The sequence below is a fragment of the Crotalus tigris genome, unplaced genomic scaffold, assembly GCF_016545835.1.
Source record: "Crotalus tigris isolate CLP2741 ecotype Arizona unplaced genomic scaffold, ASM1654583v1 scf7180000017871.4482833, whole genome shotgun sequence".
In the NCBI taxonomy this organism is placed as follows: domain Eukaryota; kingdom Metazoa; phylum Chordata; class Lepidosauria; order Squamata; family Viperidae; genus Crotalus; species Crotalus tigris.
The window spans coordinates 1,694,638-1,717,754 of record NW_024096690.1 but is presented as its reverse complement, the minus strand read 5'-3'; the positions used below and the strand labels follow the sequence as shown (position 1 = coordinate 1,717,754).

Here is a 23,117-nt window from a genome sequence, read left to right as displayed (position 1 = left end):
CTGCTATTTTATTATCAGTACAAAGTATGAAACACAAAATTAATGTAGAGGGACACAATTTGAGGTTTCCAAAATCTTTTATTTTAGTCCCAGATCTCCAATCTTCTGCCCCAACCTCCCCAAAAATATATCAGAAAGTTAAAAGGAGTTATTTAAGTCACTATATCCAACACCCAAACCTATGCAAGAATCTAAATATACTTCATTTTAAATTATTAAATATGTGATTGGAGAGTAATTATACTCAGTATAGTCTCAGTGTAATACAGTATAAATAAAATGACATTGAGGATTTTTTTGGGTGAGGGATGGTTGATTCTAGGGATCTTTGTCTTTCTAATCCCATCAGCTCTAAACTTCCTGGATCCAGTCTTTCTGAAAGGATTATCACATCTGTATTTCTACAGACCTGGCCTCTGCTTGCAGCAGAGAGACTTGGGGGGGGGGTTTCCTGCCTTTTAAGATCTTCTCCATTATTCCTTTGGCGAAATATAATATTCCATCTTTTTAATATTCGCCAAAATATTTCTTTCTCTGGGGGGGGTGCTATCTTCCCACATTAATTAGACCCACTATGTTCTGTGTAATACAACTTACAACCAAGCATAGTTTGCAGCCTAGTTTGCATAGTTTGGAAAAAGCTGTGCTGTCAGGTTTGATGTATTATTCATAAATTAAAATTATAGGTCAAACTCTGTTTACAGTTATCAATCAAAAACTTGTGCTATGCTAATATCATTGCAAACAACAGTGTTTGTTTTCATGATTTCACTGAATTAAATGCTTCTAATTAAGTATCTGTCATGGTTCCGACAGACAGAGATGAATAAAGCAGAACTCCAAGTCTTGCAAGTTCCTCAACGAACATGTTTATTAGTTACAAAGTATCGGCACAGTCAACAGTGAAACCAAGTCTGGATACACAAGCAACAATTTCCCAATAAATGCCCCACCCACAAAAGCTATGTAAGCAACTATGTAAGCAACCCCCTCCCTCCATTCTATGTGGCAACCTAGAATGAGAAGAAAAAGGGCTGCAACCATGCTCATTTGTAGAGTTGACAGTATCTTCAAAATTCCGCTAGTCTACCGTGTTTGCTTTATGGATTAATTTATCTGTTCACAAGGAAACCAAAAAGGACAAATACAAAGGCATGTATTTTATACATTCCTTTGGTATAAAAAACAATGTTGATAAACTTATCTAGAAATGTGTCCCAAGTCATATCCTTGCATTTGAAGAGAAAAGAAACTGGATACAATTTGGACTGGCAATATATTCTAGAAAAGCAGGATGACCCAGCTGCCTAGCAGTTCTGGAGCAAATCAGGCAGTTCTTGATTCTTTGAGATGTTTTAAGAAAGATGTTTCCTTGAATCTTTTGCAGATTGCAACAAAGGAAATACTTTTCTCTTTCATTTTCTAAAAGGAATCTACTCTAAGTAGGAAATAGAGAACTCTTTTGGCCAGTGGCCTACAATTATAGGAGTGCATGACAAAGAAGACAGGAGGTCAGAATAATTTTACCTCATTGCCTATTTTCCTTTTGTATTCCTTCTTCTCCATTTTCCCACCTCTTTACTTTCTCGCTTATATTTTTCCCTTTCTTTTTCTTTTTTTTCTCTTTTTATTTCTCCTATTCCAATTATTCGTGATCTAGAATAACTACCATGGGTTATTCTGCATCTGGATTTCTTTTTACAGTGGTTCCATTAATTATCAGAAAATGCTTTAGATCAGGGGTGTCAAACTCAATTTCATTGAGGGCCACATCAGCATTGTGGTTGCCCTGGGCAGGTGGGGGGCACGGTGGTGCAGCCTACTGGTGGGCGTGGATGGAGTGGGTGTTGCCTTCTGGGTGGGCATGGCCAGCTCTACATCATTAGTGTCAAGGGGGCCTGTGGGGGCCTGGGCGAGAATGGGACAGATCTGAGGGTCTCTGGCAGAAAGGGGTGGGATCAGGGCAGAGCCCATCAAGCCGGATATGTGAAGTAGGCGAGGGCCATTCGCTGGCCACTTCCAGGCGATGGTGCATTTCTTCATTCCTCACAAAGGGTGACACACCTTCCCAACATGCACCCAGGGGGTGGGGCCGACGCGGCAGGGGCTGGTTCCTCACTGTTTCCAGATGGCCTTGTGGAGCTAAGACTGAATGCATTTCAGCATAGATGGCACCACAAAATTGTACATTGGCTCCCAGCCGGCCTGGGCCAGGGCCAAGGCAGCGGGGGCTGTTCCCTCACTGTTTCCCGGATGGCTTCGCAGGCCACATGAAATACTTTGCGGGCCGCATCTGACCCCCAGGCCTTGTGTTTGACATGTCTGCTTTAGATCCTCTGATAGGCCATAAGCCCAGGCCCTAGTGCATCTTTTAACAACTCTCCTGAGAAAAATGAAATAAGAATCATCAGTGTAAGTCACAAGTAGAATTACACAATGAATTGCAGAAAAGACTTGGAGATGACTTAGAGATACTTGCAGGGGATGGATGTAGAACAAGGGGAGGGAAGCAGGAAATACTTCTTTATAGACACAGAAAGCCAGAAAAAAAGAACAGGCATGTTACAAAGTACAAGTAGTCCTTATTTAGTATTTGCATTATTTAGCAACCATTGCAGTTATGACAGTGATAAAAAGTAACTTTATAATAATCCTCAGATTTATGACATTTGTAGGTCTGTAGAGCAAAGGAAAGTTGAAATAAGATCATAAGCACAGTGGCGGTTTCACTTAGTGAGCATTATGGTAACTAAAAAGGAACTGCCTTATTTTTTGAGTCAGATTTACTTATAAGATATAAGATCAGGACTTCCGGTGGATCTGCGTTGGGCGATGGCGGCTACTTTGTAGCCGTCCTCCTGGGTAAGTGTAATGAACCGCTATGAACAGCAGACATCAGCTGTTCAGCGGTTCAAAATCCCCCTCCCGGGCAAAGGGGGGGGCAGAGGGTAGTCTGAATAGTGGTAGAGCCTCTTATGTACCTCCAATTTTCCTTTTTTGGGGGTGATAGAGTGCTCCCACGGAGTTCAGACTGTCTCCGCTTCCCAGCTGCTTTTGTCCTTGGGACAAAACAAGCCCTCGCAACCACCTCCGCGTTTAAAGTGATCTAGTGAGTTTTTTTTTAAGAAGCGGACAGAGTTGTTTAGAGGATTTATTTTTTTGCTTTCCTTGACTTTATATGTATTTTAAATTTAAAGGTTTATTCTTTTGTTATAGTCTTTCTTTTTATTTTTTGCTTTTTGCTGAAAGGGAAAGTAAAATGGCGATCGGCAGACTTTCTAGCGTTTTTTTTTTTGGGAAGCTAGAATGGCGATCGGCTTTTTTACCTTCTCTTTTTTTTCTTTCTTTTTTTTAAGGACTGGATGGATTTTAGAGTATTATTAATTTTTGTTGTTTAATTTTCTAAACATTATTGTTTTGGTCTGATTTTTTGTTTTGCTTTTTGTATTTTTAATAGGCAGGCATTTTGGTTTCCCCCCCCCCTTTTTTTTCACTTTAACGATTGGAGTGTATATTCTAATTTCTTTTATTGATCTATTTTTCGCCTTCTTTGATTTTATTTTAAATCCAAAGGTTTATTGTTCTGTTTATAGTCTTTTTTTTCTACTATTTGCTTTTTTGTTGTAAGAGAAAGCAAATGGCGATCGGGAGACCTTCTAGCGTTTTTTTTTTTTTGGGGAAGCTAGAGTGGCGATCGGCTTTTTTTACTTTCTCCTTTTTTTTTCTTTTTAATGAATTGGATGGATTTTAGAAGTATTATTATTGTTTTGGTTTGACTGTTGCTTTGTCTCTTGTATTTTTAAAGGGCAGGCATTCTGGTTTTGGTCTGATTTTTTGTTTTGCTTTTTGTATTTTTAAAAGGCAGGCATTTTGGTTTCCCCCCCCCCTTTTTTTTTTCTCACTTTAACGATTGGAGTGTATATTCTAACTTCTTGTTTTGGTTTGATTTGTGGTTTTGTCTCTTGTATTTTTAAAGGGCAGGCATTCTGGTTTTTTCCCTTCCCTCTTCCTTTTTTTTTCATTTTAATGATTGGAGTGTATATCTTAATTTCTTTTATTTTTTTTTCTTCTTTTCTAACTCCCTTTTTTTATTTTTTTATTTTTCTCATTATTTTAAAGATTTTCCTTTGAGGGAGTTATGATTTTCTTTTGAAGGAATTTTTGTAATTTTTAAGAAGGAGTAAAGTTTTTTTTTTTTTAAGATGGCTCCAAAGCGTCCAGTGAATCTCACAGTTCCTAAATCTTCTGTGGCCCAGCCAACAACTATGAAGGATATGCAAGAAATGATGGGAAATTTTACAATTCAAATTAGGGCAGAAATGAAAAAGATTTTGGAAGAAAATAATAAGATTTTGAGGCAAGACATAGTCTTGGCTTTAAAAGGAGTTGCTTCTGTTCTTGAAAAGTTGAATTCCCATGTGGAAGAAGTAGCTGAAAAAGTGGAATTAATGGAGGGGAAAATTGAAAATATGGAAAAAGAAATGGAAAACGAGATTCTTATGCTTCAATATGGTCAAATGGAATATGCCTTAAGAATTAGAGGCTTGGGAGAGTCCTTGCAAGGAGATCTGAAAGAGATGGTTGCAAAGGACTTTGCTGTAATTTTGAATAAAGAAAAAGAAGGAATACTTAGTGAAATTGAAAAACTATTTAGAGTCAATTCTGCGGTGGCAGTACAAAAGAATTTGCCAAGAGATGTGGTAATTTACTTTGGGAAGAAATCTTTACGCAATGAAATTATACAAGCTTTTTATAAGAAGAGATTTCAAATTGCTTCACAAGATGTTATAATTTTAAAGGAGATCCCATCTAAAATTTTAAGAAGAAGAAAGGAGTTTGCCTTTTTAGCAAATGAACTTAAAATGAGACGAATTTCGTTTAGATGGGATGTTCCGATTGGAATGGTGGTGAATTACCTGGGAATATGTTACAGACTTAATACTGTTTCTCAAGCAAAAGATTTTTATACTTCAGTATTGGGGGCATGTTCATCTCCATCTATTAAGTTCAAGACTTTGGAAGAAATGGATGTAGAATTACAGTTTGAAGACTCTAAAATTGGGGAACCCCTGTTTAAGAGATCTCAACATGTTCAGATTGAGGAGCAGGAGACAACTTGTGTAGCACAAAACTGTAAAGAAAAGCATCAACTGAAGAAGAGTAATGAAATTTCACACCTAGTGATTGCTGAATCTGTGGGAGAAGCAAGACCCATAAATCCTTTGGAGCAACCATTAAGGATGGAAGGGTCATCTGAGATGAAAAAGGGGAAATTTCAGCCTGAGGGGCGTCAACAAGTTGAGAGGAAGGGGCAGAGGAAAATCTGTGCAACATATAATTGTAAAGAAAAAGACCAACAGAATAAGGAGCTTAAGGAATCCCCACATGTACTGGCTTCTGAGTCGTTGGGAGACCCAGAAAATTTGGAGCAGCTTTTGAGGACAGATCCTAAAGCATTTGTTTTAAGCTTTATAACGAAAATGGACAATCGAGGCTGACAATAATAATATCAGTATGATAATGAATGGAGAATGAAAATGGACAATTGAGATTGATAAGGACTGGGTTTTTTGTGGTTGCAACTTGTTATTGATGAAGATTTGAATATCTATTGTGTTTATGGTGGATGGAATTTGCTATAGTGTTTTTTGTGGGTGGAATTTGTTATAAACTGTCTACTTTGGATGGAATCTGATAAGATTTAAATGAGTATAAAGGTGTTTTGTTTTTTTTTTCTTTTTTAAGTTTTAAGTAATGTATAAATTTGTGTTTTGGGGGAGTTTATGAAAATGATAATAATATTTATGATATTAGAAGGATTGGAGTATATTACAATGTGTTTAGTGTTTGGGTGGGGTTTTTAATGTTTAAAGTTTTAAGTAATGTTTAGATTTGTGTTTTTGATTGACTATAATTTGTTTGTTCTAATGTCTCAAGTTCTGATTGTTTAAATTTGTGTTTCGGAGGGACTATAACTTGTTTAACTAAATGAATTTAGATTTGCTTATGACTTATGCTAGACTTTATATTGTAGTTATAGATGTTTAAAGAAAGCAGTGCTTAAAATTGTGTCTTGGAAGAAACTTATGTAGAAGGATGGATAATATTATAAGTAAGATTAGAAGATTTTTAGAGTATATTATAATGTGTTTATTATTATTTTCTAGAAATAATTCATTTAATTTAAGGTTCTTAGGATTGTTTAGGATTTATAGGTGTCTTAAGTTTTATATGTGTTTTAAGTTCTTTTTCTTTTTTTTCTTTTGAAACATTTTGGATAAGCCTGTAATCAACTCTGGGAGGTTCAGGGGAGGGTTAGGGAGGTTTGGGGAGTTGGGGGAGGGTATGGGTGGGTGGGCGGGTTTGGGGAGGGGATTTATTTTGTAAAATGTTAAAAATTCTCAATAAAAAAAAAAAAAAAAGATATAAGATCAGATCATGAGTTTTGTGCAGCTTCTGATGTCATTCTGTTTTGGTTCCTTTTTCATTAAGAAAAACTTCCCAGAATTTCAGCAGAAATATGGTGGGCAGGAAATCTCCGTAGTTTGTATTTTTTTCTCTACCAGGTCAACAGCAGTTTGAGACAAGGATATTTATGAATAGGAAAATAAATACAATGGGATAATTAGAGCTATCATATCAGGTCCACAAAACTGAATTACCATCTGGATTTTTATAGTCCAGTTATGCTAGTTCTTGTTTTTATGGCAGGAATAGGAAGAAAGTGATCACTTTTCAGCTGTTGTACTTCATTTCCAGGCAGCAAATCAAACAATGATTTATAGTTCCCCATTTCTGGCTGAAGCTAATAGCTTCATCTTCATTCTTCCAGATTCATATGAGCAGATCTAATCCCATGTTACTGTAAGATTATTTGCACACTAGTGATTTAAAGCATCATTCAAAACTGACATTATAAAGCCTGTTGTGTTGAAGATTTATTATCATTGTGATGACTGACTGACACTATTAATTGCTACTGTGAAAATTCTCTGTAACTGTTGAAGTGTAAATCCTTGCAACTTCCAGATGGCAGTTCTAAGTTTTGGTGGGCCTTCAGTAAGATGCTCTTCTTCATCTCAAGCTCCATTGGTTTTTTCTCTTCCGTGTCCTAATTACACTTTTCCTACCAAAATAGCAAAGGCAAAACAATTAGAAATGTCAGGAGAAGTGGTTATTTTGTTTTCTATAACTTTTGTTTCTATTTGCATGCTCAAGGTAGTTGAATAAACAATAAACAGTAAATAGAAAATCAAGGATTCTTACTGTTGGCAAAATATTCCCATTTGGTTGTGGCCTTGGCAAGTTCCCCATGTTAATAGCTGCAGCTACTAGGCCAAAGATTGAATTATATACGGTATGCTCAAGGTGTGGGGAATATAACCATTCAGTTGGATGGATGTTCCCATTCAAATGCAATAAAAGTACATGACAGGTAATCTATATATGCAGTGGTCTGTCATTTTTTTAAAATCAATGCTATTTTAAGAAGAAGAATAGCTTAATAAAAGGGAGAGGTTATAATGTGGATGCAGATCCAAAACACAACTTTTGTTCATATTTAAGGGGTGAAATGTTCTTTTAGTTTATTACAACTGGAACGTTTCTAAGTGACTTTTTGGAGCATAAAATTCCAGAAGGATAACTCTTTTTTACCCATCCCTTATGGGTCAGATATTTTCTGGGGAGATACTTGCCCAATTTTAACAAACAAATAAAATAGCTATAAATATGCATATTTCAATTGTACTGGTGCAAAGTTTATTAATGTATTAATTTTTAGATTGTTAAGCAATGTTTTCAGATCCTACCCAGGCATATTTACAACACCTATGGCTACATATTTCTTTCAATAAACAAAAATTGGAGGCCTAACATTCTTTATTGTCCTTTAAGTCCAACATATCAGAAACTATAGAATAGATTATGAGGTGAAGTTAGACTCCTTTATATTATAGAGTTAAGGATTGAGAACATAAGCCCAGACCTACCTATTTGAGTAAGAGTTCAAACACTTAAGGACAAATATGCCTATTTGATAATAATTCAAAACACACAGACTATCCTGGCTGCATGTAAACCATTTTACAATCTTTAATATCTTTATAAAGATTTTAGCATTGATATTCAATGCTATAACACTGAATATTGAAGTGCTTTTACTATCTTTTTTAAAATTGCTTTCAACTCTGTGGTCCAAATAAGTTCTCAGCTACCAAACACTAAACCTTTGAGAATCAAAGCTTTAAAAACATGGATTATCATAAGGAAAAAAAAGTTATTGTGGATCTGAGGGCATGACCTACTCAAATTCTAGCATTTTTGCTACAATGATTGCTTACTGGGATTATATCTATGTAGTTTGTAATTATAAATGAAACTCTTTTAAATTAGTTTTAAATGTTTTCTCAATCTATTATACTTCTGAATGAAGCAAAGAGATAGCAGGAAATTAATTATCTGTGTGGTCCCCTGAATAGCGTGAAAGCATGTATTAAATGAACCAGCAATTTTAGACAGCCAATTATTCTGTGATTACACTGTAGACTTTCTAGAGTTTACATATGGAATATGAGCTAAGCATATATGGATCATTCCCTGAATATGAATTCTACATCAATGTTAGTAAATCAAATGAAAACAACTTACTGGACAGAGTACGTATTTGGAGATGTTAGATTTTTTTATTATAAACTATTAATAAAGATTAAATCTAAATGAAAAGCCATTCTAGCGTAATATATTAAAGTGCACATACTGTACATTAGTGTATCAAAGATTGATTAGCCTAAAATAATGTGGGAAACAATTATTTTGGTTCCCCTCCCCCAATTACTATCAAATGATATGACCTTCATCAAACTTTATTTTATATATTATACTGGCTAATTTGAATGCAATTTAGAATCAACTCATTTTTTGGGAAACTACATTTATATCAATTTTATGAAATTCCACAGAATTAAAATTTTAATTGCTCTTTAGGTGTACAGTACAAAAATCCCAAAGCATAGATATACAATTTCGTACTACAGATCCACAGAACTATGAAGCACAGAACTTTTCTTTTAGCAAGCTATTCTTTAATTACCCCAATTGCAGGAGATACATAGATTTCTTTTTCTTCTCTGTCCTCCTTAGCAGTATCTCTTCTTCCTACTATAGAAAACACATTCCAGCAGATAAATTGGCTAGTAGTTCACTTCCCTTGTACTTCTGTTCATACACTCAGTAGATTTTGAATCCATTTGGACTATAACAGGTACTGTATCACAAAATGGAAATATACTTTGTGCTACTGTGTCTGCATGAAACCTCAATTCTCTAAAACAATAAAAGCAACCTGATACAAAAGGGAATATTGAGATGAGGAGGATATCATGAATCAATTAAATGAGACAGACATAATAATCTCAGAATCAAATAATCTTGTAGACTGGCTCCCTGTTTGCATATGAATTGGTATCACAGGAGAGGGTACAGCTGTTGTATTATTTAGATTCCTAGGTGTAGCCTTTTTGTGGCTCAGCAAGGTCCCAAGTTGAAGCAGTGCTAGAAGGAGCAAGGTGAACACAATTTTATAGAGGCTAAAAAATTGAAAGGTTAGTATTTCCGAACCTTTTCCTTAATAAATAAAATAAAGAAAATCTATGTATTTTTGGAAAATACATTTTATTTCTAAGTATATTTGTGCTCTTGGAAATATGCAAATGAAGTCTAAATTCCATTCACTGCCAAACTGTTGAAAGAAATCAAACAAAGCTTTCATCTCTCATTAGTCTGAATAGAAAATATTATATAAACTGAAATTCATGTTTCATGTGAAAAATCTCCAACAAAGAATATGCAACCAAAGCTTTCTTCCAGGATATATGATGTAACTACCAGCTTTTATTGCTGTGAGTAGACTAAATATAATTGGAAGTTAATTTACCAAGGAAACCTTAATGATATTTGAAATCACAGTTGAATGCATTTGAGAGATAACAGTGAAAGCCGTCATAGCAAAAAATATCCATCATAATAGCGATAATAAATCTTAAACAGTTTGAGACAGTGACTATTAAAATCAGCAATCTTTTTGCTACTTTGTTTGCAAGCCAGTTCATGCATTAGTTTTAGATTCTCCCAGATGGATGGATGGATAAATGGATGGATGGATGGATGGATGGATGGATGGATGAAAGAAAGAAAGAAAGAAAGAAAGAAAGAAAGAAAGAAAGAAAGAAAGAAGAGAGAAAGAAGAAAAAGAGAGAGAGAGAGAGAGAAAGAAAGAACGACACTGCCCTTTTAACATCTTGCTTTTCTTTGCTAAACTTTTCAAAATCAGAAATGTGAAAAACCATTGTTTTTCTCCAAAATATAACAACTGAATTAACTCAAACAATTTAAATGACTGAGAATGACATGACTAAGAATTCATGAGAGCTACAGATAAACCTTTTTCAGTGAAATGTTAACATTATGGTACTATCATTTTCCCAGACTCCAAAGGAAGTAGGTAATGAAGAGAGAAGAGGAAGACATTGCCGATAAAATGGCAGGTCAGTAGTATTGTTCTTCTCCTTGTAGTATGTATATTGAAAAGTAAACCGTCTCATGCTGACGTGAGAACAAAAAATGAGATTCCTTCCCTCAGAGAGAACATCCATTGCTATGCCTATTACAGGATGAAATGAGGTTATGTATGACAATAATGTATTACTCTGCATGTCACTAATTCTTAACCATCTTGAATGTCTAAATTAAGTAGAAAGCAGGTTGTTCTTAGGATATTTCACTGGTATTAATGGTATAATGATTCCTTCTTCCAGCTCCAGAGGTCTTGTCATCTTACTCATTGTTGCGTCCTTCGCGAAATGGCAAGACACGAGAAGCAGTTGTAGTTCTCAGGAACTTCTTTATTTCAGTTGAGCATACTGGTTACAAGACGCCGACAACACCCAAAACTCCCGGCCTCTTTTATAGACCATTCCCGGGTCAATCTGCAACTTTTGGCGCGCCAGCACTTGCGCATGCGCACAAGTACTGGCGACAGCCTGTCTGGTCCTGGGCAGCTTGCACCTGCCCGGGACCGCCTGCAATGCCCCGAGCCTGCTTGCACAGGCTCAGGACATAACACCCCTTCCCCCCGGGCTAAAACTATTGATCATGTCATAATAACATATAACCCATTGCGAGAGTAGCGCCATACTACCTCATGCTATGCATTTCTTTTTTTCTCCCATCAGTCTCAGTGTTCTATTCCCTCTGTGTGCAGGAATGTTCTCTGTTAACTCTGTTTTGCCAATAGAGTTACAAAATCCTCTAAATACTTAGGGGATCTTCTGGCTCTCTGTGACCTCCTAACCTCTGGGTACCTGCCAAGTACCCTTTGACTGAGGGGTGATGTGTATCTGTCCCCCCTATTACACCCTGGTGGTTCCCAAGGGCTGTGGTCCAATGCCTGGCCTGCTTGCTTGCCGACCGGGTTCGTCAGGCCAGGGCTTCTTTCTTTGTTTGACCTGGTTGTCCTGCCTAGCTGCAGGCTCTCTGGCCCCTCTAAGTGACTGTCACTGTTGGGCGATTCTGTGGAACCTCCTAGGTCCGTCCAAGACCTGTCAGGAGGTTGTCTGTCCCCTGGTTCCCGTTCTGTCCCTGGGCTTGTGGGGGTTTCAGTGCCGTCCCACAACTCAGTTGTCCCCTGAGTGAAGTCAGAGGTGTTGTAGTCGGGATTCGGTTCCTCGACCACCTCCTTGTATGTTTGCCCCCTTCTAGGGACAGGGGTAGTGTCGGGCCAACTAGAAGGAGTGTGTGCCAGGTCTCTTGCGGGGTATGGTTTGTTGGGAGGCTCCCGGGTATCCTCCCTGACTGGAGTACTAAGTGATGCGAGTGAGTAGTGATTATGCCCCCGGGGTGACTCCCTGGCTGGAGTAGGCGTTGATGCCTGATGTCTAGTTGAGCTCCTTGAATTCCTGTTTGGAGCACTCGCGGAATCTTGGGATAAGCTGTCTGTAGCTTCCTCATTAATGATGGGCAGCAGCCCATACCCTTCCCTTTGCCCAAAGGGGTCCCCCTCCCCCCCTAGAAAGGATCCAGGAGTCTCAGCGGGAAGATCCCGTCTAGGGCGAAGCTGGTCGATGTGTCGATGCAGGACACGACCATTGTCCAGGGACACCTCGTAAGACAGAGGACCTGTGACCCTGGATATAGTAGCGGGGACCCATGAATGACCGGGCCCGTAATTACAAATTCAAACCGGGGCACCCACAAGTAGTTTTCTAGGTGCCCTGGGGAGTGTGAAAGAAGAAGGCAGTCTGTCCGGATACAACCGATCAAGCTTGGTAGTCAGTTTGCGCCCCCAACAAAGTTCAGCTGGGCTTCTCCCTGTAGAAGTGGACGGTGTTGTGCGATAAGAAAGGAGGATGTCAGCCAACCTGTGATGCCAGTCTCCGTAGGTAATTTTCTTCAAGGCGTCCTTGGTGATGCGAACCATGCATTCAGCCATACCGTTGGTGGACGGGTGGAAAGGTGCAGAGGTGGCATGACGAATCATGTTAGCCTGTAAGAAAGCTTGGAATTCGGAAGAAGTGAATTGAGGGCCGTTGTCCAACACGAGGACGTCTGGAAGCCCATGTGCAGCAAAAATCCCCCTCAGTACTTGAATAGTCTTTGCAGTGGTGGTGGAAGAGACAGGTACAACCTCAAGCCATTTTGAATGGCTGTCAACTAGGACCAAGAAGAATTGACCCTGAAAGAGCCCAGCGTAGTCAATGTGCACCCTAGACCATGGAGACTGTGTTTCCTCCCATCTATGTACAGGAGCTTGGGGCATTTCGGGGCGTGAGCGTTGGCAAAGGTGGCATGCGTGCACCTTAGCTTCAATGTCCCTATCTAACCCAGGCCACCACAAATGGCTGCGCGCAAGCGCCTTCATGAGTACAATGCCAGGATGACCCTCATGGAGGGAACCTAAGACCCTAGTCCTCATTGAGGTAGGAATGACAACTCTGCTTCCCCAAAGCAGACAACCCTGGAAGGTGGACAACTCGTTCCTTTTAGACCAGAAACTCTGAAACTCAGTACCAGGACAGCTCTCTGGCCATTCAGATAAAACCCAAGAAAGGACACGTGAAAGTGTGTGATCTGTGCCTGATTCAGCGGCTACATCTCTGGCATTTAAAGGAGACTCGGGCAAGGCCTGAATGGAGAGAAGATTGATAGCTGGTGCAGGGTCAGCTTCTATTACCGGTAGGGGTAATTCTACTGAGGCCATCAGCATGGCCCATTTCCTTCCCAGGTTTGAGAAATAGGGAGAAATCATAGGCAGAAAGAAAGATAGACCATCTTAGCATTCTGGGGGAGATGATTTGGGGAGTTTGCTTGCGAGTGATAAACAGTCCCAACAAAGGCTTATGGTCAGTGAATTCCGTGAAATGCCTGCCATATAAAAAATCATGGAGTTTTTTAATTCCAGCAACAACAGCTAAAGCCTCCCTGTCTATTTGAGCATAATTACGCTCGGCAGAAGACAAGGTTCTGGAGTAATATGCAACAGGAACCTGAGTTCCATCTGACCTGAGGTGGCTTAATACAGCTCCTACCCCATAAGGAGAAGCATCACAAGCGATGCACACAGGAAGGGATTCATTGAAATGTGCAAGTACACTGTTAGAAGTGAGTAAGGCCTTGACCTCATTGAAGCTTGCTTCATGTTTTTGTGACCACTGCCACACTGCCTGTTTGTCCAATAACCTGTGAAGAGGCTCAGCTACACTAGCCTTATGTGGAAGAAAGGAATTGTAGAAATTCAGAAGGCCCAGAAAAGCCTGTAGTTCGGCCTTAGACTTTGGCCTAGGAGCATGCATAATAGCCTTCAGTTTGGATTCAGCAGGGTGAATTCCAGTAGCATCAATTTTGAATCCCAGAAAATCAGTAGAAGGCACTCCAATTTTACATTTGTCCTTCTTGAGCTTGAGGCCCGTTTTCCTGAACCTTAACAGGACAGCCCTTAATCTCTCAGCTAAATTGTGTGTAAAGTCTCCTGCAATTAAGACATCGTCAAAATAGGGGCAAACCCCTGGTATACCCCGTAGTGTGTTTTCCATTACGCTTTGGAAAATTCCAGGAGCGACATTTACTCCAAATTGTAGCCTCTTCACCTTGAATGCTCCTCTATGGGTCACAATGGTCTGAGCTACAGCATCATCATCATCAACAGGCAGTTGTTGATACGCCTGAGCTAGGTCAAGCTTTGCAAAAACACCCCCCCTTGAGGGAGGCCAGAATATGACTGACCACAGGAACAGGATAGGCATGTTGCTGCAGTGCCCTATTCAGAGTTCATTTGTAATCAGCACAAATGCGAATGTCCCCATTTGCCTTGAGAGGCGTGACAATGGGGGTTTCCCAGGGACTGGAGTCAACAGGTTCTAGAACTCCTTGTTGAATCAATTTGTCCAGCTCAGTGTCAATTTTACCTTTTAAAGCAAAAGGGACACTTCTTGCTTTAATTCTAATAGTAGTGACAGCGGGGTCTAGCTTTAGTGACACAGGGGGTCCTTTGTATGTGCCCAGCTGGGGGCTGAAAACATCTGCAAATTCTTTGCAGACTTCTTGTAGGTCAAGTGTTTGCAGACTATTGAGCCCTGTGACGTGTATTCCCAAGGCCTCAAACCAATCGAGTCCTATGAGACTCGATCGTTCACCCCCTACTACTATCAGATCTAGTGGACCTTCAAAATCCTTATACTGTACATTAAGGGTGGCCTCCCCCTTAACACACACTCTGGAGTTTTGAAAGTCTATTAGCACAATGTCGGAAGGCCTCAACTTGGCCTGAGTTCCACGGCCAGAACAAATCTTCCTAAACGTTTGCATGGAAATGATTGAAAGTGCAGACCCCGTATCCAGTTCCATAGCCAATGGAACCCCTTGTAGCTTCACCTTAAGTGACAGCTTTTTCTTAATGAGCTTGTGTATGCCTGTCCTATAGATGCTTCTTCGCAAAGCGCAAAACCCCACCCTATTTTGGCTGGGAACCCTGGTACCTTTCAGGCGCAATTCTTCCTGAGGTTGTACCTTCTGACGGCCCAGGCACACAGCTGCAATGTGTCCTTGTTTTCCGCATGCCCTGCAGATAGCGGAGCGGAACTTGCAGTCGGTTCTCTTGTGGCGACCTCCACAACCGAGGCACTTGGGGAGAGCTGAAAAGCTTCCTTTCTGTTTCCCTTCCTTCGTGGGGTAGAGACAGTCCACTTCATTGTCAGGATCTTCCTCAGAGTTCCTTTGGACTCCTTCCTGGTGCACGGACGCAGCATCTGGAATGCTTTTGATCGGCCGCATGTTTTTGATGGCGCCACCCGCTGCTTCTTCTGCAGTGACCTCTCTCAAGGCATCTTGGAATGATAAGTCTTCTTTGGCAAAAGGTCTCTGCTGTAACTCTCTATGCCTTAGTCCGCATACAAATCTGTCTCTCAGTCGTTCTTCGAGGTCCTTGAACTCGCAGTGTTTAGCGGCTTTTCTCAGCGTGGCAATGTATTCCTTGGCCGATTCTCCGGGTCATTGATCCCTCTGTTCGAAGGTGTGGTGCCATGCGATGACGGACAACTTGGACTGGAAGTGCTCCTTCAATAGCTTTTTTAGATCTGCGTAGCTGACAGATTCTAGAGGAACAGGTGCTGCAATGTTCTCAGCGATTTCAAATGCATCTTGACCGCAAACGCACAGCAGGGTGGCAGCCTTTAAACTATCTTCCCTTACTTGATTTACCTTGAGATAGTTTTCCACCCTGGCTACGTAGGACTCCCACCTCTCCGGATATGAGATGTCGAATTCCGAAGCCTTCCAATTTTTGCCATTTTGTAGAAAGGAAGGGTCTATCAGCCAGCCTACCCCCGATGCTCGCTGGATTGGCGGGTAGCTGCTGAGTCAATGCCGTTCCTGCCACTCAGGACTCCTCGGGTAAGCTTACACCTTTCTTCTGTCGATGTAAGGCATCCCACCTTCGTCGCCAGTGTTGCGTCCTTCGCGAAATGGCAAGACACGAGAAGCAAGTGTAGTTCTCAGGAACTTCTTTATTTCAGTTGAGCATACTGGTTACAAGACGCCGACAACACCCAAAACTCCCGGCCTCTTTTATAGGCCATTCCCGGGTCAATCTGCAACTTTTGGTGCGCCAGCACTTGCGCATGCGCACAAGTACTGGCGACAGCCTGTCTGGTCCCGGGCAGCTTGCACCTGCCCGGGACCGCCTGCAATGCCCCGAGCCTGCTTGCACAGGCTCAGGACATAACACTCATGTACAGCAAAACTATTAAAAGGTCTTAGGCAACCTTAAAGACATCACAAAAAATACTAAATATTTTATATTTGTGAATTATATTCAACTTTAAGATTGTGTCATCTTTCTATTTTTTTGCTTATCTTTAATTATTAAGACCTTTGCTTTTGTCATTTATATTGAATTGTAGTATACAGATAGTCCTTGACTTTTGATTGCAATTGGGAATAGAATTTCTGTTGCGAAGCAAATTGATTATTAAATAAGTCCTGCTTGATTTTTCAACCTGTTTGCCATGGTGGTTAAGCAAATCACTGCAGTTGTTAAGTGAATCATGCAGTTGTTAAGAGAATCCAGTTTCCCCCATTGACTTTGTTTGTCAGACATCAGCTGGGAAGGTCACAGATGATAATCACATGACTCTGAAATGTTGCAGCCCTTGTGAATACATGATAGTTGCCAAGCATCTGAATTTTGATCATCTGACTGTGAGAATACTACAGTTATAAATGTGAGGACTGATCACATGTCACTTTTTTCAATGCCACTGTAACCTTAAATTGTCACTAAACAAGTGGTTGTATGTCTAGGATTACCTATATTTTTACTCCCATTTACAATAGAAGCAAAAAAAAAAAAAGCTATAACATCCCTTCTGCGGACTCAGAAGAAGTTAAATGGTTTGGGACATTTTCAAGACTATCCAACACTCAAAGCCTAACAGAAATTAATTTGGGATATAAATATAAATTCATTAACTATCTATTGATATCCAAAAAACACAATAGCTAAATTCACACATCGTGCTAAGCAGGATACTATGTTTCCCCAAAAATAAGGCCTAATGCTTCTTTTGGTGCCAAAAAGATATAAGACCGGGTCTTATTTTCAGGGAAACATAGTAAGAGTTTTCTGAGTACTAAAAACATAGCTAATTAATTGTATAATTCTCAGATGTAATTATCATTGATTTCTGTGAAACCTACTCAGATATTCACATTCACATAGATTTATGTAATAGCTTTATCATTTTGTTTGTGGTTGCATTTCTATCCCCTAGAAATCACTTCCTGCTGAAATCAATATGACATTGGTTTGTCTCTAAGGCTTTTCAATTGCAAATCAGAGGTTAAGTGTAATTTTCAGCACACAAAAAAAGGTGAGAATACTATATAAGCTAAACAACCCTTCGTTGAAATAATATTCCCTTAATTTAGGTACAAAGCAGAAATAGGAGTGACATAGGCAACAAAATAGTATGACAAAATTAATATTTAGTCTTTAAACTTGATAGAGTTGTTAGGCTTATGATTTTTAATGCCTAACTATTTATATATATGTTAAGGACCTCTGGACTGAAAATCTTTTATTTTATATATTGGATCAGAAAAAAAATGCATACTGTCCCAGAATCCACCTAGCTGCTTATCCAAACAAAGCATACAATAATAACAATTCAGACAAGAAGAATTAAAAATACACCGATAAAAGGAACCATAATTGGATAAAAATTGAAAAACAGTTTAAATTTTATTAGCTTTTTTCCCCTTCTCCTTAATTCTCCTTAACTATCCTTAGAATATGGGATAATTTTAAATTATCTTTAAAAAGGTAATGAATCCCAAGGACTACTTCTATTTTCCAAAATATTCCTGAGGAAAGCATTTAACATTACTGTAGGAACACTCACCAATTATAGCACCTTAGGTACAGTAATAGTACCTAAGCCATTTAACAAAAATGCCTTAGCTTTTTTGTTTCCTATTTTCTCTTCTTGACTTCTCTCCCCATTTGCGTTTTAAATGTATATCCTGGTATGGTGTCCTCAGGGGTCTCATTGTTTTGAAAATATGCTGGCAGATACGTCAGTGAAGACCCAATCATTCAAGCCAAAGATATCTAAAGGTTGAATCATGGACCAAACTTCATTAATCTGGGATGTTTCATTGCTCATCCAAGCAATTTCATCAGTCAGAGCAGAGAGTCAGAAAGTCGTTGGAATGTACCAACTTTTGCCCTATCAACTTCAGGGCTTTCTGCCCAAAAGGCATTGCAATATGTCAATGAAGGCTCAATCATCCAGGCCAAAGGTGTCTAAGGTTTTGTTTGTATGAAGTTTGTATGAAGTTGATGTGGCAAGAGTTAGTACATTCCAATAACTTTCTGCCTAATTTTGCTCTGACTGATGAGGTTGCTTGGATGAGCAATGAAACATCTCAGATTAATGAAGTTTGGTCCAATTGCCATGATTCAATCTTTAGACACAAACAAGACAAAATTTCACCCCACTATTAGAAGCTGCTATAGAAAATTTACTATCCTTACATTATTAGAACTAGAATATTTCATTTTACACATCATTACACATTTTAAAGTTTAAAATAATTACTGGAAAAATTTGTGCTAGCTGGCTTTGACCCTATTGATGCTCTGGCTCTTCCGACAGGAGGTGAAGGACATCATCAACATAATAGCAACTGGATGTTAATTTGTACTCAAAATAAATTCTCAGAATGGAGATAAGAGGTCAAGTAATCTAGTAAACTCAGTTTACTATTATTATTTTGTTTGTGGAATCGGGCTAGTATTTTTAAAAGGAAGCATTTTATTCTGTGAATTGCAAGGAGCTTTGGCTGTAATTTCTCATGAGATATTGCTAGAATTTAATAATCCTGTGTATGTGTGTGTGAGAGAGAGAAGGGAGGAGAGAGAAAATACATATCTTATGAAAGTAGAGAAAAGAGAAATAATGCAACTCTAAGAGATCTGCTTAAGATTTTTTTAAAAAGCAAGGCTTAAAAGCATCTGGAGTTCAGAAACTCCTTTATCACCTAACTCATGTTTGTACTTTGTGAGACTGGTATCTATCCAATATAATATCTTCTGCACAATCTCATAGGCTTAAAAGCAAAGAAATAAAAACACTTTCTTTCTGCCAAATCTCCTGATATTCAAACCATTCTGAAAAAGTACAAAAGCAACCTGCTCTTTTTAAAATGAACATTTCTTATGGTGTTCCTAATTTTGTACCAAAAGTGCCTGATAGAACAGAGTAATTTTGACATAAGAAAGCAACCATGTGGCTGTTTATACAAATTTAGTATGATCAGGATTATTTTGTTACTTTAGATTTATTCTTACAATATAGATTATAGAGATGGCTTGAAAATATATCTCTAAGTAAGTTTGGCAAAAAAAAATGGAACTGGAGCTCATTGTCCATTAATATGGAGGTCACTGAATTAGATGCACAGTCAATATATCATTAGAGCAGTGGTTCTCAACCTTTTTAATGCCGCGACCCCCAACCGGTCGTAAGTTGAGGACTACTCAACCAGTCGTAAGTCGAGGACTACTCAACTGGTGCAACACCGTTTGCAGAATGGGACTTTTGGTGGGTTCAGCAGGGCAGAGGCAGCCTGGACAATTCCTATTGGCTTTTGAAAGCAATAGAATTAGACTCTATTCAAGAGAGTCTATTCTATTGGCTTTCAAAAGCCAATAGAATAAAAGGGAGTAGCACAGCTAAGAAAAAGGGGAAAAAATGGCGGACTGCGTTGTTTGGCGACCCCCATGAAATAGTTGTTCGACCCCAAATGGGGTCCCAACCCACAGGTTGAGAACCACTGCATTAGAGTTAGAATGATGTGGAACTCAAATTTTCACCAAACTTCCCCTTTATGACCAGTAATAAAGAATGATGGGAGTTGCAGTTCAGCAAATCAAGAAGGCCATAGATTGCCCAAATCCAGAGATTGATCAAGATAAATTCTGTGTTGTACAATTTGCTATACTTGTATAGTCTCTTGTATGCAGATTTATTACCTCCTGAAATTAATTTTTTTTTTTAGACAGGAACATTGATTCAGTTAGCAAATTTCCACAGGCTCTGCTAATATTCTGAATGGATTGTGGACTCATTCTGAATTATGCTTTGATCTATAAATGTAAAGTATTCCAAATTATACAATGTATTGTAGAGTCTGGAGACAATTTGCTATTGGATCTGCTAAAATATTTTGAAGCAGATTACAATGTTGAATCTATATATCTCTAGCCTTATCATAATACTATGATTTTTTTTTTATATGTGCAGATGGAAAAAGTACCAAGAATTGCTACAGGTAATTTTTTGTGGTTTGTGTTTCATTTCTTTCTTAAGAAGAGAACATATACTGTATGATACTCAGCCTATCATACTACAACTACTTAAAATTAAGACACATATACTTTTATTTCCATAAAGGAGTGAGTGAATCAGTATAATTTCATTCTTTTTTTCTATGCTGTTCAGTCCTGAATTAGTTACACTCTGTTCCCCCATTAATTTATAAATATAGAAAAATATACACAATTCTTATTTAAATTCATTCTGATTCCGAAATATCCTGTTTATCAAAATTATATATTTTAAGAATGTTGATACCATGTTGTTGACAATCTTGATAGCTTAAGTACTTCATGCAGCTTTATCTCTTCTCTTCTCTTCTCTTCTCTTCTCTTCTCTTCTCTTCTCTTCCCTTCCCTTCCCTTCCCTTCCCTTCCCTTCCCTTCCCTTCCCTTCTTATTTTCAGATAACTCAGCACTGAACTGCAGCTTCAAGTTGAAAGACATAAAAACAAGATGTTTCCAAAAAGCCAGTATATTTATATTATAATTAATAATTATAATTAAACATTAACTAGTTTGATTGTGACTAATCCTTGCTGATTTCAGTTGACAAACATATGAAGAATTTCTTTGGAATCTTTGAAAAAAACTTGATTTTTTTAAAAAAAATCTTATTCATACCATAGTCAGTAACATTTCTGCCTACAGTATATCAAATGCAGATACAAATGCAAGATTTGATGGTAATAAGATGTTGGTTATTGAGTGATTTGCTGAATGTAACCTTGTCTGTTTTTTCAACACTACAATTATCTCAGATGCTACAAATGGTCAGAACAGGAAAGTATTCTTCTTCTTCTTCTTATACCATATCCATTATCGGACGTTGGCAATCATGTTGGCGATCATGTTTTTATCAGCAGCTGCACAAAAAAGTGCTGCTGAGTTTTGTCCAAAGCAGTCCCTTAGATTTTGAAGCCATGATGTTCTTCTTCTGCCTGGACCTCATTTGCCTTCAATCTTTCCCTGGAGGATTAAATGGAGTATGCCATGTTTTTCTGGGTGTCGCATCACATGTCCGAAATATTCTAATTTTTGTTTTTTAATTGTTTTGATGATTTCCCTTGGCTTTCCCAGGCTGCTTATCACCTCCTCATTTCTGATCTTGTCAACCCAGCTTATATGTAACAACTGCCTGTAAATCCACATTTCAAATGCTTCTAGTCTCTTCAGGTGGCCTTCTGTCAGAGACCAACTCTCTACTCCATAGAGAAGGATAGAAAAAATATAAGATCTCACAAGCCTGATTTTCAATCTTAGGCTTATGTCGTGACTGCAGAGGATCTTTTTCATTTTGAAGAATGCTGTTTGAGCATTCTTGCTTTACTTCAGTGGTCATGTCCCAGCTTTCATGTAAATTAGAACCGAGGTCCGTGATTCTTTCAACTTTTTCTAATGGTATTCCTTCAGAATTTATTGGTAGTAAATTAAGGGGTTGTTTGCTGACAACCATGATCTTGGTTTTTGAGGTGTTAAGCTTCAAGCCATATTTTTCAGATATTTCTGTGATTCTGTTGATGAGGAGCTGAAGGTCTTCATGCTTATTCGGAAGCAGAACTGTATCGTCAGCATATCTTAAATTGTTGATCCAAATACCATTTACTTTGATGCCAGCATCGATGTTCTCCAGTGCCTTGTTGAAGATTGACTCAGAGTAGATATTGAACAACAGTGGAGACAGAATACATCCTTGTCTGATCCTTCTTCATATTTCTGCATCAGCTGAATATTTTTGGCCTAGTCTCACATTTGCTACCTGATGCCAATATAGATTCTTTATGATTTGGATGTCTTTGTCATCTAGTCAGGATTTCTAATAGTTTGCTGTGTCTAATTTTATCAAATGCTTTTTTCAAACAATGAAGCACATGTAAACACTGTGATTAACATCTCTGCAATGCTGTGCAAGAACCTGAATGCTGAATAGCACATCTCATGTACCAAGATTGTTTCTGAAACCAAAGTATGTGTTACCTAGTATATTTTTGTGTGAATTATTCTCAGGAATATTTTCAGAGCATGACTTATTAAGGTTATTGTTCTGTATTCAGTACACTTCTTTGCATTTATTTTTTGGGGGATTGTCACAAAGGTTGATTTTAGCCAATCATTTGGTATCTTTCCTGTTTCATATATTTGATTGAAGAGCTGCAGTAAAAAATTCTTCCCATTGTCTTCCAGCAATTTTAAAATTTCTACTGGGATATCATCAGGTCCTGTGGCTTTTCTTGTTTTTGCTATTTTTATTGCATGTTCAACCTTTTCCATAGTGATGTCTGGTCCAGTTGTTATACTTCCCATATTTATATCATCCCTAATATCCTCAAAAAGTTCTTCGATATATTCCTTCTATCTTTTTAGTTTTTCATCCTCATCTAAGATAATTTTCTCCTCTTTGTTAACTAAGTTGTCGGTTTTCTTTTTGTAGAGGCCTTTTGTGTAAATTGAAATTATCATGCATACGTTCTGTCTCTTCTATTTCCTTGCATTTTTTTGCAAACCACTTTCTTCTGCCAATTGAATATTTCTTCTAATTGTTTTCTGCAATTCATTGTATTTTTCTTTGTTTTTATTTTTATAAGATCTTCTTTCATCCATAAGATGAAGAATTTCCTCTGTCATTCACTATTGTTTCTTGTGGTACCGCTCTCTCTGTTTTGAATTTGTTACCTCTACTATTGCATTT

General features: G+C 38.3%; 1 long non-coding RNA gene across 1 annotated transcript; it reads left to right on the top strand.

Moving 5' to 3' along the window:
* Window positions 1-18,722: 18,722 nt before the first annotated feature.
* LOC120308112 lies at window positions 18,723-20,937 on the top strand. Its single transcript, XR_005556747.1, has 3 exons — window positions 18,723-18,787; window positions 20,358-20,385; window positions 20,836-20,937. It is a non-coding gene; the product is annotated as an uncharacterized LOC120308112 (long non-coding RNA).
* The last annotated feature ends 2,180 nt before the right edge of the window (window positions 20,938-23,117 follow it).